Genomic DNA, 20,537 nt, shown 5'->3' on the forward strand with positions numbered 1-20,537 from the left:
GTGCAGGGTCTACACGATCCTCGAATGCCAAGTTTATAAAGAAAGACATTAAGAAGTAACCCAGGGGTTGAACTCTTAACATAGAGATGCATTTCTTTCTAGTCTTTTATTTTTTTCTCATAATTTTTTACATAATTGCTATCTGTTTATTTGTGCGTGGGTATAATTTTTCATCTTGCCTCCCCCTCCCCCCAAAAACACCTGTAATATCATGAATGTGTTAGCATCAGATCTTGGTCACCATAACCATACATGACTTCACAGTCTGCATAGTACTGATAAATCATTCAGATGTGTATACTATAATTTATTCAAATCAATAAGCTGTGGGTGGGTACATGTTTGAGTTAATTCCCCTCTTGTTTTTATTACTTTGGGGCTATAAATAATGCAGCGATAAGCATCTTTCTACATACATAGTTTACGTAGCAGAGTCCAAAAGTAGTAACATGCTAGATGTCTTCAAGTGGATTTCAAGCAAGACCTGATTCCTTTCTTAATAAGAACTACATCTTAGCAATTGTTTCCTCAAGGGAAGAAAGTAGTAGCACCTAGCTGGTACCTTTTATGACTGTTAGGGCATCAATGTGCATGTGTGTGTACGTGTGTTTGTATGAATGTCTGCTTCTGACACAGTAAAACTGTATAAGGTTGGCTGCAGCGATGACAGTGCTTATCATGGCGATTCAAGCCACACAAGCAAGGCCTCTGGCTCGTTCTCCCTGCCTCCTAGTTCTCCATTCCTCTTCTTCTAGTCCTGATAGAAAAGATAGCGATTCGCTGTGAGTCAGCACCTTTTACGGACAGCCTCTGCACGAGACGCTGTGCTCGTCAACTCCGTGACTCCTCACCACTACGCTGCAAGGCAGAGCTTTAGAGGGAAACGGAGCTCTAAACGACTGCTCTAAGATTAGACAACCAGGAAATGCGAACTGGATTCAAACACAGATCTGATATCAGAAGCCTACCTTTTTCTACCACAGCATCACACCCTTCTGAGAGACCCACCCTCCCCCCATCACAAACCTTCCATGAGTTACATGCATGAGCCGGTAGTGTGTATAGTATAAACACATTTCCCACTCGTTTTGTGACAAGTTTGACCTCATTCTTTCTGCACGGCTTTTCCAAAACATTTTCATCACATATCAGGGATGCTTCCTCTTAGCACCCTGCATTTTGGGCTTTCCTAGACTTCCAATGTCCCCACCCCCACTTCCCACTTCCCATTTTGCTCGCAGAAATGGAGGAAAGGGCTGCAGCCTGCTGTGCTTGGCTGTGGTTTTTGGGGAGGGAGGCTAAGCCGAAAGGCGCCAGGCGCTGCTTCAATTACACTTGGCCTGTTCCAAGGGCTTTAATCATGACCTCTTTCTCAATGGATCCTTTCAGAAAAGCCAAGGGGAGAACAGGCAATTGGAAACCCTGGTAGTAATCAGGGTCCCAGACCTCCAACTCCACTGAGAAACAGAGCTGGGACATAAGAATCCTTAGGAAAAAGAAACTAAGAGAGACTAGCCAGTCCTGAGGGATCCATGCGCACTGGGGGCAGGGTGGAGATGCAGACAAATAAACAATGACTGGAAAGCGTAGGTGACAATACTTAGTTTGTGGTTTTAATTAGGAGGTCCTTGGGCCAGATGTTCACTGGCAAAGAATGAAGACCCTTCCTGAGATATGTAATGAATCTTCACCCCCATGGTGGAAAAAGGGGGTGACATGCTGGGTTTGGATGCATTCTACGCTTACAGGCCTTTAACCTGAGGCTTCTTGTGATGGGGGAGAAGAAAAGGGGTGTGTGTAATTTTGGTGGAGCATCACTCTATCACGCCCAGGCCCCGACATTTGTCTGTTCAGCAGAGCACGCCTGCATCTGATTCATAGAAGGAGGACGGGCAGGAGACCTGACTCCCGCTGGGCTGGGCTGGGCTGTCTCAGGAATCTGGGCTTCTGTGTACTGTCTGGGTCTCATTGTCATGAGAGAAGAATGGGTGGAGGCATCCCACAGGTCAAGTCTTCCTTGGCATTTCCAGCCATCAGGTCCCAGCCCCAAGTAGGGTGTGACACATGGCCAGCTTTCACCACAGAAAGCGGGGTGGGCTACGAGTGTGATTTTGCCAACCCTCTCACTTCCCAGACAGCCTCCTGTCCTATAATTTATTTGCTGTGGACCAGATTAATTATTGCACCATGAGCTACCAGCTATTCAGTGCCAAACTCCTAAACGAAGAGACATGGAGATGGACATTTGCCCAGAGGGATGGATGACGAAAATAACAGGCATTGTAACAGTAGCTAACATCCACTGGGCACTTTCTAAGCAGTTTCCATGGCGTACCCTATTAAAGTCCCAGGAGAGCACTGCGAGGTCATTCTATCCATTCATTCCCGGAGAAGAAAACTGAAGCCCCATTCACGGAGCTTGCCCAAGCTCACACCATTAGTGAGTGGCAGAGCTGGGATCTGATACCCGGCTGATTATACTCGGAGATTGGGCTCAAAGTTCTTGTAAAAGGAATTTGAAGAAGAGCAATATCAGAGGAAAGAGAGAACTGGGCAAAAGGGCATAGGTGCTGGAGGTAGAAAAAAATTACTTTCCTCAGGGCCAGGGGTTGGCCAATTTGTTCTGTGAAAGGTCAGGTGGTCAATATTTTATTCTTTGCAGGTTATACAGTCTCTGTTGCAACTACTCCACTCTGCTCTTACAGAGCATAAGCAGCCATGGGCAATATGTAAACGAATGAGTATGGCTGTGTTCCACTAACTCTTTATTTAGAAACATAGATGGATTTGACCCCTGGAATGTAGTTTGCCCATTACTGCTCTAGACCATCATCAGAATTTGAGATATGGAAGGGCTTCGACAGAGAATATAATTTAGCATCCTCGTTTACAGATCAATACATTCAGGTTTCTAGAATCCAAGAACTGAGATCTCAGAACCAGTACTTTGCTCATCTGTTAATAAACTTGCCCAAGATCCCACATTGGCAAGAGGTGAATTTTGAACTTGAACCCATCAGTCTAACTATGAAATGCTTATCATTGCCCACTGGATTTTCTTGACTTGTGAATAGTAGCTGAAGTGAATGCCTGGATGGACCCATCTCTAGCATGTTCCAATGTTGGGCTGAGTTATCTATGGTGAATGACACTCTTGTCCTCTTCCCACTGACCTTGTGACCTTGGACAAGGGATTAGCTGTTCTGAGAGTCAGCATTATCCAATTGTTACCAGGCGTGTTAGGAAGATCAGTGATTCTATCCAGACAGACCGTGGTCTGACTATTGGCACTGAGATCTGTGGCTGTGAGCTCTTAGGCAATGTCCCACACTCCTAGAGACGCCAACCATTGCCCTCTACTCTCATCTTTCTACGATAACTCCAGCACTTGCCTCCCCCTCCGCCCCTACAATCCACACACATTGCAGACCAAGGCACTTCAGAGGAATCACTTTATATAACCCTCGTTATAACTCATTACACGTAACTTAAGGCAAACCATTCTGCTGGATGAACTAAACCAATCAGTCTCTCTATCAGAACTTGCACCGAGGAGGCGTCCTGAGAGTTGGTAGCTGAGTCCTGTTAACAAGGGATGGAAGTGTAAGGACCTAGCAACTCTTGATTCGGAGGCCCCTGAGAGCACCCTGGCTTCCATCCAGGCCAAGAACGTGCCTAGACCACTTTTTCTTCTTTTGACTCTTTTATAGTTTGGAACAGTTTGGTTATAGTTCTACTTTTTAAGAGCAAATGTGTTCTAAGACTGCCCACCTGTAATACAAAGACAACTGACACATACTGAACAAGGTTTGTCCTGATGAGAGCTGATGTACAGGGGCCAAAAGCATAGGTCTGACACACAGTAGGCATGCAAAGAAAGTGTTAGTTCCATTCTTGCTGTTTACTTTCTGAAATGGTGGTTCAAAATCTGTTTTCAAGAAAGGAAGCACAACGGCTACCTTGGAATCACAGACCCATAGCCACTTATGAACAGGAAGAGAGCAAAACCGACTGCTGACTCGATGGAGAAAGACCCCTGGGCAGCCTTACCTAGGGACTCCCTCCCAGTTCATGCCTGAATAACCCCAGGGGAAAGAACTCTTCCCCCAGCATGGTGTCTGGCTGCATTGTTAGATGGCTTTGATGTGAGGTCCCTCTTAATTATAATGTGCTACACATGTGGAACCTCTTATTAGTAATGAACTACACATGGTCTCCCTGCAATTTTCACCACTCATCCCCTGATTGAGTTTTGGGGCCACAGAGAGGAAGTACATGTGGGCTGCTTAGTTGCAACCCAGCACATGTGGGTCGTAAAAGGGAATATGTAAAATACATAAATATGCCTCATGGTGCAATGGTGAAACCATGAAGATCTATTTTCAAGTGTTCTCAAACTCGGTCCCCATGGCTCTTAGAATTTTTAATGACAGAGATACTGTAAGATGGAAGCATTTGAAGAGAGTGGATTTCGTACCCTGTCTTTCTTATGCTGTTTATTTATTCCACAGTCAAAACATCTCCAAGTCTCGCCAGTGTCCCTCACGAGATACAAAATCTGTCTCTGGATTTTATCTAGCTTATCAACATCTTTTTAAAACATGCAGAATGAACCCAATGGTCAATCTGTGAGCTGACCAAGGTTATCACTTTTATTTTTCTACCTACATTGCACTAAGTCCAGAGGATATGAGAGAAAGTACTTCCCCCAAACCAACCCCGTCGTCCTATAATTCCAATGGGTTGTATCAGTAGACGAATAACAACTTGTGAAAACAGTAAAAAGCCTTTATTTTAACAACTACCCCGGGAAGCCTGGGCCAATGGCACAAGTAGCTGCATCCCTTCTGACTGTACCCACAGGCCTCACTGTCCTCATAACTCATCTTTCTTAAGTCATCTTCCTACATCTCAGCCTGTATGCGGCTTCTGTAACTTTCCTCTTCTCCCAGGGACTGGTACTGGCTATTGTTTGGAAACCAGCTAGTATCCTGGGACTGCCTGAGCTGTTTTTAACTCAAATTTCCAGTTTCCTAATTTGATGCCTTTTTTTTTGCAACACTCTGGAAGAGATTTTAACCTTCTTAACATCAAATTTGCCATGTTTGGTTATGAAAACTGCCAGCTTCCACATCCCAGAGGTGGTATTTTAAATGAAGTTCTAAAACAACTGTACGTAATTAGGTTACCAATCTGAACAGGACTTCTTGCCTTGAGCTGGGCCCATCACAGTGACAAGAATAGCCCAGGCCATTGGGCCGAGTGCTTGTTTATGGATTATGGCCCAGGATGGAGAGCATACATTTAAACAATAAAAGATTATTGGAGGGGTGGTTTCTTTGAGATGCAAGCCCTAGAGTGCCTGCTGAGAAGCCAGTATCAGAATCCTTCTCAGTGGGTAAGGGATTCGGGAAGTCATGACAAGCTCTGGCTGCCTCGAAGCAATGAGCCACGTTTCACTCCCTTGCCTCTTTGCATCTCACCACCTGCAGCCACCGCAGCAGAGGAAGTCAGGCTGAACCATGTGAAATATTATTTCACTGAGATTTGTTTTCATTGAGAACAGACAAATCTCACAATGCCTATCCCTGAAGATTCCTGAAGGGCTGCTTCTCTGTTTCCGAAAACTAGAGCTTTAATTGAAAGGGGCCGGAAGAGATGATAACATCTCTAGAGACTAGTATTAGGGGGTGCTTCAAAGGACAGTAGCATGGTATTGGGCTATGGTTCTCAAACTTTAGTGTGCATCCAAATCACCGGGAGGCTTTGGTAAAGCTCAGATCTCTGGGTATTTACTACGTCTGGAGTGAGACCCAGGGTCTGCTTTTGTAACAAATTCTCAGGAGATGCTGACATCGCCAGCCCAAGGACCACACTGAGAAGCACTAATGTAAAGGGAGGAAAAAGTTCAGAGTCAAGATTACACAAACTCAAGCCCCACTGCCGCCACGTATAACCAACCACGTGTCCCTGGCCACGTTACTTCACCTCTCTGAGCCATAGGGTGCTATGATTGTTGCTGCAGCTCTGCTGCTGCTGCTACTGTATAAAATGTTGAAAATAGTCCCTGCGTCCAAATATTGCCCCTAGGAAGCAGTGAGATAATATGTGTCAGAGCACAGTTGTACACATCACGGAGCTTCAGCTGGTATTGTATCCCTTTACTTTCTTAGCATCCCTCCACACCTGCACAGGTGGGGCTCAAGAAAGGATGCTCTCTCTTCATTTCGCAACCACTTCTCCTGACTTTTTACTGAACAGAACTTCCTAGCACGATCTCCACAAGCCCACCCTGTCCACCACAGCTAAGAGCATACAAAGCCGCTAGCCCGGCCAGTGGAGCCAGGATGTCCCTGTTGTCTCGACATCTGGCCTCTCCAGAACAAGCCTCTAATTTTCTGTGGCTCTCTGCTGGCCTCCCTTCAATGCGGGAGAGTGGTGTGGATAACAAGCCCCATCTGTGAGGCAGCTGGGTTCCGGAGGCCCCCCCCTTCTCCAGGCCTTTGAAGAGTCCATCCATGTTCTGCCTGGAGGTCTCCCATTGCGGCCAGCGCCTCTGTTCTCTATTAGCAGTGGGGAGAGCAGCAATAGGCTAAAAGGAGGAAGCAGATTCACGTCCTATCCTGAGACATGCTGAAAAACACCAGTATGGAGGAGGCCATTGCAGACTGGGAGCAGACACAGACATTCCTGAAGCTGCATCTGAAATGGCCCCCATTTCTCTCCCGTCGCTGCAGAACACACCGGTGTGATAGATGAAGAACCGTCTGATTTAGAGGGTTTGAATCAAGCTCTACCAACTCACAGTGACTCCGAGCCTAGGGGAAGGTAGAGAAGTTACAGAAAAGTCTACAGAGGACTTTGAGTAAGATTCCCTCCCTAAGTTACCTTAACATTATTATTTTTTTAAAGCAGAGACAAATAATTAAGACAACGTTCTACTCTAGTTTACTTTAAGATCTTAAGACCAACTGACCATTCTAGACACATGGACGTGAGCACTTCACAGTTGAAGCACTCGAGTTAGTTGATTTCCTTTCCTAATCTCTACATTCATCTGTACAGTGATTGTCTTCTAAAATCCCGGTGCGGCTCAGCTGGAATTCTCTCTGAATCTGTTACCTGTGGTCTCCTAAGTGGTTTCCATTTCAGTGGTTCTGAGTGGATTGTGAGTGAATTCAAGCACCTTTGGTTTCATTCTACACCTTCAATGTTTGCTGGACGGGTCAAAGACATCAATTGTGCTGACCTTTCAGATTGCTTTTAAGCAGTGAGCTTTGGCCACTTACCATTAAATAAGGTTGGGCAAGTTATTTAATCTTGTGGCACCTTGCTTTCCTTACATGTAAAACAAGGATAAAAGCTACCGTTAAAGCGTTGGTGAGGATTGCTTAAGAAAACATACTCCTGGCACACAGAAGAAGCTGAAAACCTACTACTATTGGCCAAAACTCACCCCTGCCGTACACAAGCACCTTCCTTGAGTATGAGATTTCCCCCCCAAGTATTGAGTATAGGGGAGTGCTTTCAAAGATGAATGATCTGATCTTTCATTTCCTTTTTTTTTCTCAATCTTTTGCTCCTGGTTATTTTAACTGAGAGAAGGCTATTTATGCCGATGCTTATTCAGAAAGTGGTCACAGCAGTGAGTGCTGGTAAATGGTTCTCCTTGTAGAGGAGGTGATTTGTCACCTTTGCTGAATTCCGTAGTATAAATACTCCCACCATGGCTGATTTCAAGCTACTAAGGAGACATCACTGATCAGAGTTGGAAAGAAATGAGCACAACTGGCTCTTCCGAGCTAGAAAGAGCTGACTTCAGTACACCAAGGGGTCCCAGGGTAAGGAATTGACCATTTCAAGATAGTTATCGGGGAAGGCAAGAAGGAAGGAAGGGCAGAAACGGCGCAGGAATCAACAGAAAGAAACGAAAGAAGAACAGAAAGGAAAAGAAAAGGGCCTTAGATAATCATCCCTTTCCGATTCTTCCATTTTGCCGAAAGGAAAAATGAGGACGAGAGAGAGGAAATAAGCTTCCTACGGTCACCCTTAAAATCAATGGTGGACTTGGGACACTAAGCCCAGAGCTTTGAATGTGTAATTAGAGACCAAGCATTCCAGAGGGGAACTAAAATTAATGTGTGTAACGGAGCAAATAACATGATCGTTTGAACCAAATGAAACACTGTCCCACAGTTAAATCTGCAATGTTATAAAGACATCCCTGGAGAAGCCCCATCGCTCAGTCACTTCGAAGTCTACCAGGAAAAAAGATGTGAAAACTGGTGTTGAGGAAGAGCCTGTGTGGGTGGAGAATGGGCAGAATGACCTGGCAGGCATCTGCAGCTCCTCATCTCGGTAATTCTGTGACCGAAGGGCCTGCCATTTGGTACTTAGCTGCCGCACAGGAACCAGCCGTACTAACCTGCAGCTACAAGCAATTAGCAGGCACAATCTTGTGAGAATTGCTGAGAAGTTTGGCGGAAGTACTCTGTGATTTCTCCCTCTAGTATTTGTTTTGCAAAAGGAATAATTTCTGTTGTGTTTCAGGTTTTATTCCGTGTGATGTCAACATGCATTTAGACCAGATGTTCCAACCATCTTAGAAAATTCAGAACTACAGATCCTTCTTTCCCAAATTGAAAAGCTCAGCATTCAGTTAATGACACCAGACTCCTGTCTGTCACGCTGGCGTGCAGTTATTCTGAGACTGCGAGAAAGAACTTAGTCTTAGGGATCGCCAAGGGTCAGACCCCCTAGTTGACCTCAGCCTTCTCAAAATTCATGTCTCTGTCACTTACTAGCTCGATAATCTCTTACACCTCTCCTAAAGTCTCCAGACTTACCCCCCCCACTTCATTTGTAAAACAATGATACTGAACTAATTGCAAGTAAGAATTCTTAAAGAATTCCAGAGCAAGAATATGAAAATTTGAAGCCTGACTCTGCCACATAATAGCACAGTAACCTCAGGTAATAAAATTAACATCTCTTAGTTTCAGTTTCTCATCTGCAAAAATAAAACAAAATAAAAAAAACAAAAGAAGGATAAAGATTAAATGAGATAATATGCATAAAGGGCTTAGCTTCCAGCCTGGCACAGAGCGAACACAATAATTGTCGGCTTTACAATCTTATTAAGATATTTAATAATCAAAGTAAAACTTTGTGACCCCACTAAGCAGTTGAGGACGCTGACACTTCAAAAAGAGAAATGGCTTCCCCAAAGACACAGAGCTAGGATTCAAGCTAAGGTCTGACTCCAAATGCTGTGTCCTTTGTGCTAACATATGTTTTGCAAAAGTTTACTCATAGGAAATAGGGGAGCATATATTCTTAATAATTATTACAATCGCTCTTCTTTCCATATCTTTATGATTTGAAATCCCTGAACCAGATGGTAAGTCAAGTAGCGGAGCAAAAGGAACCTTGCAAGTTCTGGGATAAGTTACTTAAACATTCTCCAGGCAGGAGATTTGCAGGAAGCCGGGAGCCAGTTTTATCATTGTTATTTCTGTCTTTCTCAAAGGGAAAGGGCAAGAGACAGATTAGGGAGAATTCTTAAACTTAAACCAGTTTTCAGTCTTCAGATGACTGGTCTCATATTACAGACAAGTATAAAAAATGGTCAGAAGCACTTTGTGAAACCTCGCTCAGCAGTGTCTTCCACAGCCTGTGAAGTTCTTGAACTGGACCAGCCATTTATTTATAGGGGATAAAAAATATTCTGATGAGAACCATTTTCTAGTTGGACAATTTTATTTTAGTGTTACTTGATCTACTTTGAAGCCTCCTGGGAAATCAATGCTACATCTGACTTCTCTTCATGTCATCGTGTTAGCTATTAGATAGCTAATTCGCTTCACAAGATACGCCAATATGAGAGGCACTCGGCTCATATTAGGAGTAGAATTTCACCACTCAATGGTCAGATCTTTTATGATTAAGACAGAAGGGCAATCCAAACACAGCAGCCAATGAAAATGCTCTCCAATCACCTGTAATCACTGCTCTTGGGTTTCTAATGGAAGTGGTCTCACTTAGCACAGATCATGCTGTTCTAATTTATCCTAAAAATAATAATGTGGTTTGGCTTGGAAGTTGAGACTATGGGAAACCTCTCTCTGTCTCTGTCTCTGTCTCTCTGTCTCTCTCTGTTTTTTTTTTTTTTTTTTTGTTTGTTTGTTTGTTTTTCCCTTTCCCCTCTTTTTCTACGTTTTATTTATGTAGTGAGGACACAAAATTAATGTGGACCATAAAAATGGCAAAATGTGAAAACTAAAACACTGTTTTCTAAGGCCATTCAGTGAAACATGCCAGCTTTGGGGGCCACATAATAGTCCTGGATTCTAAATTCCTCATTTGTTATTTATTAGCCATGCCTCTTTGAACTAGTCAATACATTTACTTAAGCCTAGGTGTCCTTACATGTCAAATGAAAATACTCCTGAGAGTTTTTGCAAGGAACAATTGGAATAATGAATGAATAACACTGCAGACATGATGGGGACCGTTAGCGACTTCTCAAGGAAATGCAGAGCCTTCACTATGCTTCAGTGAAATAGAATAACACGACACCAGAACAAGATGGAACGCGACTACAACAAAGTTCATTTTCAGATTGTGAGGCCTCTGGGAACTGAACACCATGCATTTTAGAACTTCTCATGCCCTTATTTAAGAATCAGGATTAGCGAGCGTGGGACAAACCTCAATCTGTGGTCTGAAGACACTTCCAGAGACTGAAATAGAGGAGACGTTCCATGTGTGCACACACGCAGTTGAGTCTCCCACACAGGAAGTACTTAAACAGATAACACTGGACTCCACTCTTGCCCCAAGGCAGAGATTGTCTATGAGGAAAGGAGGAAAAGAAATCACACACACTCAAAAAAAGGGAGAAATCTTGGTGTTCTAAAATTACACGATTCTTATGGGACTGTAGATGAATTGTCTAACTTTAGTTGGCCTTGGGTATCCACTTCATAAAATCGTTAAGAATTCCCCTGCGTCCTTCCCAGATGTCCAAATATCCACTTTAGCCATCCTAGAATAAGGTGAGAAAAAATAAGTACAGAAAAGCATTATGAACCTTGAATACTTTTCAGAGCAAATTTCATAAAGACCCTGGGGGAGAATTCAAGGAGGCACAATAGGATGGTCCATACCCCAACCCACATCTTCATCCTTACTCTCCCAAAGTTTATGTGATGAGCGCCTTGGGTGAGGAAGAGTAACGTGACAGAGACTTTGTCAGGATAAAAACAAAGAAGCCATCCCCATCAAAAGGGAAAAGTTAAGTTTGTCTTTGTACTTCACTTTGAAGTTTCTGAAAGACTGAACCCCTTAAACATGAACAGCATCACAAACACGAAGGGAAGTGTTAGAGAATCCCTAAGGAAACATTCTGCCTCCACTCTTCTGTAGTTAAATAGAACGACATGGCACCAGGACAAGGCGAAGCTTAACTAAAGCCAGGCTCATGATCAGACTGGAAGACCCCTGGGAGCTGAACAACACACATTTCAGAGCTTCCCATCCTCTGATTGAGGAATCAGGATTAGCAGGAGTGGGACGGCTCAACCCCGTGGTCGGGTAAGGGTCCTGGGATATAAACAGAGGCATCGAATAAGACCCAGAGTAACAATGGCGGAGCAGAAGAGGGAGGGAAATCAGAGGAAGGAAAGGAGCTTGGGGTGTATGTCTAGGTGGATTGGTGTGGACTGAGAGGCTAATTTATGGGAAATATAAAAGGGCATATTTTGTAGACAGTCTTAGATCCTTTGTGAATGAAAAATATATTGCAGCTATGAATGAATGTTTCAGTCTGCTAACGAAACATACCAGCGATGTCCCTCCGAGTGTCTGGGCACCATGAAGGGATTCGCCAGAATTTATCATGATAGCTGTTGGCTCCGTCACCAAACAGGAGGGCAGCTAGGGTAGGGAAAGAAGCCAAATGGGCAGAACTGGGTCAAGGGTAAGGCGGGCTTCTCAAAAGGTGTTTGGCAGAATAAAATGAAATACTGGTGGTGGGAAAGGGCCCTGTCCTCTGTGTGGGGAACCCCAGGTAGAGTTTTGCTTATATTCCTAAGTAAAGGTAATGTAAAAGTAATCATGGGTAGGGTACCTGGTAGGGTGGCATTCATTTATGCATTCATCCATCCAATCTATTCAATTTGTGAATGAATGACATAGTGCCTACAATTAGCCAGGAGATGGGATGGGTGGAGGAGATGATCCCCCATTTGTCAGGGTTTGGTAACTGCTTAGAAATTGGAGTGCACACCAAACGGACCTGTACTCAGGGGGAGATAAGACCAGGATTGGAAGTTGTCACCAAGACCAAGGGGGAGGTGGGGACGAGTTGTTTGTGAAAGAGCGCATGCGGATGAATGCTGTGATGCCCTCCCACCCTGTCCCGGATACAATACACACTCTGGGGTAGCGAGACTAATTCTGACGCCCTTTGAAGGTAGCTACCAGTCCCCTAGGGTCTTCTCAGCCTTCATCAGCATTGGTCTGAAAAATGGGTGGGACAGGACCCCAAGGTCTTCAGTCCCTGCAACTAGGCCAACCTAGGCTGGCCGACGAAGTCTATGTTTGACGCATACGTTCTATGAATACGTCCTCACACCCCCACACGACAACCAGAGAAGAAGGAAGAAAGCAAAAGGAAAAACCCAGTGTGATGTGTTTACAAAGAGAAGCTATGCCATTAACCATGCCTGCACTTCACTTGTATGGCCTCTGCCTGTGGGGAAAAAATGGCTGGTAGTATAGCGATGGCTAGGTGAAGAAACATCAGTACCTCACCGGGGAGAAGTTCTAAAGAAGCTGTGAGGCAGAAAGAAAGAGTCGTGACAGCGGCCACTCCATTCTGAGTGGTGAGGCGATGAGGAGGAGAATAAATAGATTAGTATCATTTTAGAGGTCTTCCCTCTCTCTATTCAATGCAATGACTTAGTAGTTCAGGATTCTTTTAATTCTGTTTGAAGAACTTAAGAGGTTAGGGGCTGGAAATGATAAATGCATTATTAATGGTGCCTTATAGAAACATCTGAGTCTCTAATTTCCAAAGCAGGAAAAAAAAAAAAAAGAATAAGTTTTTACTCACTCTTCTCCCCCCCCCCCACTTCACCCCAGTAAATTAACCTATAGAACCAGTAAGAAACACATAAATGAGACACTAGAAAGTAATAATGGACCAAAAGCCATCATTTGAAGGTTTGCTTCATTAGCAAGAGGGGTGTACACAACTCTAGGTTGGGGTCTCTTGTGCTAAATCCTGCACAGCTGGGGAGGAAAGGGGTTAACAGCACAGGAAGCGCACACCAAGGCTTACACCAGGAAGGGTACATTCTTCTATATGGTCTGAGGGGATCCCCATGGGTCCATGTAATAGTTATGGAAGAAACGCATATGGAAATAAAGAGCATGGGCGTTGGAATCTAACAGACCTGCCTTCACAAATCAGCTCCACCAACTATAAATTGTGTGACCTAGGCAAACCTGTCCTTCATTTTCCCCAGTGGTAAAAAGAGATACAATAATTCCTTGCAAGATGCTTCTGAGAACTAGCAGAGTTCATGCACATAAAGTAAAGCAGGTGCCCAATCACTGTAAACATTCAGTAGATGAAAGCTGCTAGTGTTACTATTAGCATTAGAATTAAAATTAGTATTAGAATTAATATTAGTATATAGCATCAGGGCCAGTATTTTAGAATACCTCCTACCATATCTTCTTGACAATGGAAATTTAGATGAGTGAAGTGATTTACCCAAGATCACAGGGTTAGTCTGTGGCATAACCAGAAACTTCTCGCTGACCTTTTATAATATCTTTACATTCTGTGGACTTCAGCCTTGTAAATCGACAAGCTCAAATTCCTTCTTAAGTTCTTTCTTTAAGCCTCTTCTGGTCAACATTTACACAATGTTCACTATGCCTTTCACAGATGATATTTCAGAAAAAATTGGCAAAACTCTTATAGTCATTTTTTAAAAAATAAATAGGGTCTTCCTCCAACCATGATAGTGTAACATATTGGTCTCACCTTCCCAGTGTTGACAACTGTAAAACTGGACAAAATAGTGGGGCAAAGGTTTTTAGGTATAAGAACACAGAACAGGAGTATGATCTTCTAGAGAAGATAAACTCATGTTGTCAACCTCGGGACTCTAACCAGATTTTCACATCGTGCTTTGTCTCTGGGGTAAGTAACCTAAGCTAATCCCTATCCAGAGGCAGAAGCAACTGTCCTTCACCTGAAGCGTATATGGAAAACTCGGGCCTTTGGGTCAAACACATTTAGATTACAGCCTGATTTCTCTAGTCAGGCATCGTTCTGCTGCAGTGGACTGCCATTCAACTCAAACTATTTTCAAATAAAAAGGGGAATTAATTACTCAGGTACCCAGGAAGTCAAGAGGGTTTCATATAGTGTCCGATGTGGCTCAACGTCACCACTCAAATAATGTTTCCTACTTGTCTCTTGGTTCTGATATTCTCTGTCAGCTCCATTTCCAGCTGGACTCTATTTATAAAGTGGCCAAGATGGTGCACGGTTTAGCTATCCCTTAAGTGCCTAGAATCTGTAGATGACAGTGTCTCTTTTCTAATCATTTTAGGAAAGTTTTGAATTGTGTTGGAGAAACCCTGAGTAAAATGTTTAATCCAGGCAGATTGTTCTACATTTTAGTCCACGCCTGGATTACGTCTCTATTCCTGGAGCCTGCAGGGATGTCAGCCCCAGAGAAATCACATAGACTAAGAAAGAGGGAGAAGAGTGTTCCAAATGGAAAAAAAATCTGTTACCAGAAGAAGACAGAATAGATGGTGGGCACAGCAATTTCCACTGATGACAAAATCATTTAGCCTTATTGCTTAGTGCAAAGGGAGAAATGGGAAAATACATGAAGAAATGGCACAGGGCCTACAGCTGACATTCTTACCAGTGATTCCTTTTGAGTCTGATGTCAATATCATACCACCCTGGCCACATGGCATCGTGTTTCATAAACTTCTCAAGTTAGAGAAGCATGAATACGGTGATGTGATTAAAGGTTTAGGAGACAGACAAACATGAGTACAAACTCTTATTCGTGTGACTTAGTAAAATGTAAAATAATGAAACATAGGCTGACATGGGCTGAACTGAGGCCTTCCAGAATTCATATACAAAGCCCTAACACCCAGTACCTCACAATGTGAATGCACTTGGAGATAAGGCATTTAAGGAGATACTTAAGTTAACAGGAGATCTTTGGGGTGGGCCCTGATCCACTCTGAATTATGTCCTTATAAGAAGAGGAAATCTGGACACAAAAGGGGTACCAGAGGTGTGCGCACACAGAGAAAAGACCAAGGGAAGACACCAGGAGAAGGCAACTGTCTGCAAACCAAAGAGAGAGGCATCAGAAGAAACAAAACCTGGCTGACGAATACAGTGCTCTCAATGATTGAGAACTAACAGGATCCTAGTGACTGTACTACCGAGTTTCCCCAAAAATAAGACCTAGCCGGACAATCAGCTCTAATGCGTCTTTTGGAGCAAAAATAAACATAAAACCCAGTCTTATTTTACTCTAAGACCCGGTATAATATAATATAATATAATATAATATAATATAATATAATATAATATAATATAATATAATATAATATAATACCGGGTATAATATAATACAATATAATATAATATAAAATACTGGGTCTTATATAAGACCAGGTCTTATATTAATTTTTGCTTCAAAAGACGCATTAAAGCTGATTGTCCAGCTATGTCTTATTTTCGGGGAAACACAGTACATGCTCTTATGGATAGTTCATTTAAGGCCTATGTCGGTCTTAAAAAGTGTGATAAGTTTACATATTTTACAGATGGAGAAACTGAGTTCCAGAAAGATTAAGCAGCTTATTCTCAGGTCCTACTGAGAATACATGGTTCTTATCAGATTCTATAAGTGCCTACTTGAAATCTTCCCTGATCATTTGAACATGACTAGAACCAAACTCCAGGTCCATTCACCAGGCTCAGTTTTCTCATCCAATGTTCTCTCTACCAAACATCCTGATTTCTAAGCCAGAATCCAAAGTTTCTCTCTCTCTCTCTCTCTCTCTCTCTCTCTCTCTCTCTCTAACCAAACCCTGCCTCATCCTTCAATTCTATCTACCATGAAATTTTGTTTATTTGATTTCATTTTCTCACAGTGTGCCAACACAATGGATGCCCCGTAAGAAAGTATTACTAACTCTGTGGAAGTAGAATTGACATACTTAACAACAGAACAGATGGGCATTGGGGTGCATTAGAAGGACGATCAAAGATTACACCGTGGTTTTAATTCAAGACATAAAAGGGAGTCTGTGGAAAAGTTCAGTGAGATCAGCTCTACAGGAACTCACCAGTCCACACGCTCCTTTGCCCTCTATTCCCACTCAGACCTCTTCACTGCTCTCCATGCCCAGGGTAACGGCTTTGGTCCAGGTTATCATCTCTTACCTGGATCAGGGCAGTGTTTATCTTGGTGCCATCTCCCCTTGTCTTCTCTAATGCTTTTGCTACCATAGCCAGAATAATCAGGTAGGTGATTCCCTTTCAAACCCTTCAGGGGCTCCTCCCCTGGATAAATGTTAGGCATATGAATGACCCACGTGATCTTACTGGCACTTACTCTAACCCTAAATAATGTCCCAGTGGTGACAACGGGCAAAGAACTTAATTTGGTCAAAGCTGCAACCCCAATTGTAGCCCAATCACAAACCCACAGGTTGTTCTTTTTCTGTCATACCATGCCACTTACCGGGAAGCCTGGTTTAACATAACAGTGGTATCCAGAACAGTGGTATTCACCTGGGTATGGAGGAAATAGGCCTAGGTAGGACGCTCAGAGATCAAGTCTTGTCTCTGCTATTAACTAAATTGTGAGTTTTAAGGTAAGCCAGGCTGCTATAACTTAGCTGTCTCATTTGTAATATGTAAGGTTTTGGGTACTGATCTCTGTGAGACTTTCACACCACACAAATCGATTATTGAATCACCTGCCATATTGTTGAGAAGAAACAAGACCTCAGGATGAACTAGAGAAAGAAGAAAACAACATAGACATGCAGCGGAGAACTGGTACTGCAAAAGGACTGTATGGATGCCTCAGAAACTGGTGATTAAGCAAACTTGGGTTTCCCCCCCTCTGAGCTTTTTCCACATTTGTTCAAGGAATGCCAAAAATAGAACTTGAATTTTCTCCAGGGGCAAACGAGATTGAAACCAGACCTCAGACACACCTCTTCCCACCCAGACGGAGCCAGGATCCACCCAGGAATTTGTGGCTGTGAGGGTAAGAACTTAGGGCCAGATACCTCCCTTTCCATTTACATGGCTCCCCTTTGAAATCACACTAGGCATGGATGGTTAAAACAAACAAACAAACAAAAAACAAAACACTTACTAAAAAAAACTTGCATCAGAATCTATGAGCAATCAGCTACTGTAGGAAGCAGCTGGAACTACACAGTCATGTCTCAAATGAGAAAATCAAAGCACAGGAAGGTCAGATAACATATCCAGATCCACACAGGCAGGAAGAGATATTCAAACCCTGGTCATTCTGACTCAAAAGTCTGTGTTCTTACTGTGATACATCTTCCTAAAGATGAATGTTGTGAGAATGTCTGGCTGACATCTCTGTCATTCTTAGAGTGGGGACAGATAACATTTATGGTTGCCTTAGATTTTCTCCTCACGTGGAGACAACTCTTTACCTCTTTGGTATTGAGGGGCCATATGGGGAGGTTCAGGATCTCATGTCGCAGCAGATGTGCAAGTTATTTTTGCTGTTGGAACCCAATTCCCTATACTATTCTGGTTCTTTTATCAGGATATTGGGCTCAAGATTAATCATCTCCTGCCTGGTAGTAGTTACCTTCTCATTTGTTAACTGCTTTACATGTATTGTCCTTTCAACCTTATGAATTAAGTTCTTATATGATTCCCATTTAACATATGAGGAAACAGAGTCTGAGAGAGGTCAAGTAATCAGCCCAGAGTAACACAACTAGGAGACGCTAGAGCAAAGATTCAAAGTTACATTGACCTGACTCCAAAGACTAATCTCTAAACCACTGTGACCTTTTAAGCCACCTTAAAAGGTACATGACTTTAGGATTAAAAGGCATTCTCCTCCTTGGTATACCTGCCTATTCTTGTTGGAATTAAATTACTGAGTCTTTCAATTTGCTTTGGCCAAGGTGGCAAGCCATCACATTTCCTGATCTGTGATTTTGCACATCTGTCTCTTCTGCCAGTAAGCAAACAGGTTACTCTCTTAGAGGGTAGGGTCAGGTCTCATAGGATGACAACTCCAGCAGCTGGTATGACAGAAGCTTGGATCTTCAAGAGGCTGATTTACAGCTGAGAAGCCAGGAGGATCCCAGAGTTAGGAGGAATGAGCCTGGATCTCCCCAGGTCACAACATGGAACCAAATCTTGCAGGCTTGATATTAATGAGCATAGTACCAACATAAGCCACACAGTTCAGGGGAGAGGAAGGAAGCAGGCTGGGGGATTTCCATTTATAACTCACTGGCCAGCACAGTGTTACATGGCCATCCCTAGCTTCACCTGGAGGCTGGGAAATATCTATACAGCAGATGAAGTCAATAGGGAGAAGGGGACCAGAATGGATATTGAGGTAACCAACCTATAGTCCCTGTCTTTGACAGCTACCCTGATAAAACTGTCAAATCAGTGATATCATGGAAGTATAAACAAGCCCAACCCAAGGAAAAGTCAGGAAATGAGAGGCTAAGGGAATGCAGGAAGGTATGGGCTTATCAAGATGACCAGGGTGGGCCTGAGAATGACATAACTGTGTTGGCATATCTCAAAGTTTAACACTAGCTACAGGGTGATCCATCGACAGAAACAGATGCCTGATTCAATCACTGACAGGAAGAAAGAGCAGAAAACATCGACCTGGCTTATTCCATGCTGCACTGAATGTACAAAACCGCCATATCCTGCGATAGACAGAATGTTGTCTGCAGCAAGAGCAGAAAAGGGAAGATAAAGGCGGTTCAGGTAGCGGGGCTCTTTCATGGAAATGCACCTGACCTGGAGGACCCATCTTATTCTATCCCCTGAGAGGCATCCTCTGCTGTGGCAGAGGGTTGTTTCATCCACCACTCTCAAGAGCCTAGGAGAAACAGGTCTCAAAATCACCCCACTAAGCTACCTTCCGAAGTTCAGGTTGGCTTCTCACATGCCTGAGGTAGCAGATAAACGTGTCTTGGTGTTGTAAAAAAAAAAAGGTTCTATATTTAAAATTAATAAACTCTGATCAAGTTCATATATTGATATCCTGTAAACTTGATTGGCATGAATTACTTTCCTAGGCAGCCCTGAATGCCATCACGAAGCCAAATACAGTCCTTGGACTCTGCCGACACCATCGTATGACAGCTCCCCCTTCTCTCTCTCTCTCTCCCACTGGTTTTGCGTGTATGCCCAGTTAACCTCCCTAGATAATAGGTCTATATACCTGTTACCTCTCCTAATTGCAGCAGAAGACAGACTCAGGCTCAGTAATAAAAGAAAGGACTCTCTCACAGTCATAATTGCCCAAAAGTGAAATGCCTCGCCTTGGGAGGCCCTGGGTTCTCCAACAGCTGACACACACGTGCACTGTGAGAATCATATACAAAGAGTCTCAGACTTCAAATCCCTTTTGTCTCTGAGGTCCTATGATTCCCTGAAAATTGTTACCTCCACACGCTTTGATTTCATGTACACCTTAGGAGCAATTAGAGGTGTGTGTTCATTCATTCACCCACTTGTTCACTCATTCTTTTATTTATTCAATGAATAAATATGTGCACAGAACTCACCATGGCTCACGCCACGTGACCGGGGCTGAAAACACAGAAAAGAAAATAAGCACGCTCCCTCTCTCACAGAGCTCATAGGAACACTTGACGGTGCTATGCAACGAGTTCTCTGATCGCTGAGAACCATGTATACGTACTCTGCCGGACTGAGAAAAAAGTTGCTATTGGGAAAGCTTTAGAAAAAATTAAGTTATGAAAAATCATTTGTAATCTAATCTGAAAGCTTCTGGGTATTTAATAAAGTCCACCGCTACTGTGTCTTTACACAGAATAGTCATTGGGTGGTGACCCAGACAAAGAGTGGGATATATGTGGGTATCAGTCTTATTCAAGAAACTATAGGTTATCAGAACTGAAAATGTTCATAGGCAGATCACCAAATCTACCCTCCTCTGTCATGGTAGGAAACTGAGGTGACGGATGATTCAGTAATGTTGCCAAAATCCACTGTGATTTTTTGGGGAGCGAAGGCTGGAATTAGATGTTGTGTCTGTCAGACTGATGTGCTGTCAACTTGATTTAATATGGTTTATTTTAGATGATGATGATGAATGGGTATTAAGTGCTTGCCATGTGTCAGACAATTCTCAAGGTGCTTTACGTGTTGGCCCTGTTGAATCTGCAACATCAGCTTAGAAGGTAGGGGT

General features: G+C 43.2%; 1 long non-coding RNA gene across 1 annotated transcript in view; it reads right to left on the reverse strand.

Moving 5' to 3' along the window:
• Positions 1–20,537, reverse strand: part of LOC148757598 (uncharacterized) — a 236,545-nt gene that overhangs the window by 103,975 nt on the left and 112,033 nt on the right. The window lies entirely within an intron of this gene.

The sequence above is a fragment of the Rhinolophus sinicus genome, chromosome 8 (assembly GCF_057876585.1).
Source record: "Rhinolophus sinicus isolate RSI-liver-muscle chromosome 8, RSI-T2T, whole genome shotgun sequence".
Taxonomy (NCBI): domain Eukaryota; kingdom Metazoa; phylum Chordata; class Mammalia; order Chiroptera; family Rhinolophidae; genus Rhinolophus; species Rhinolophus sinicus.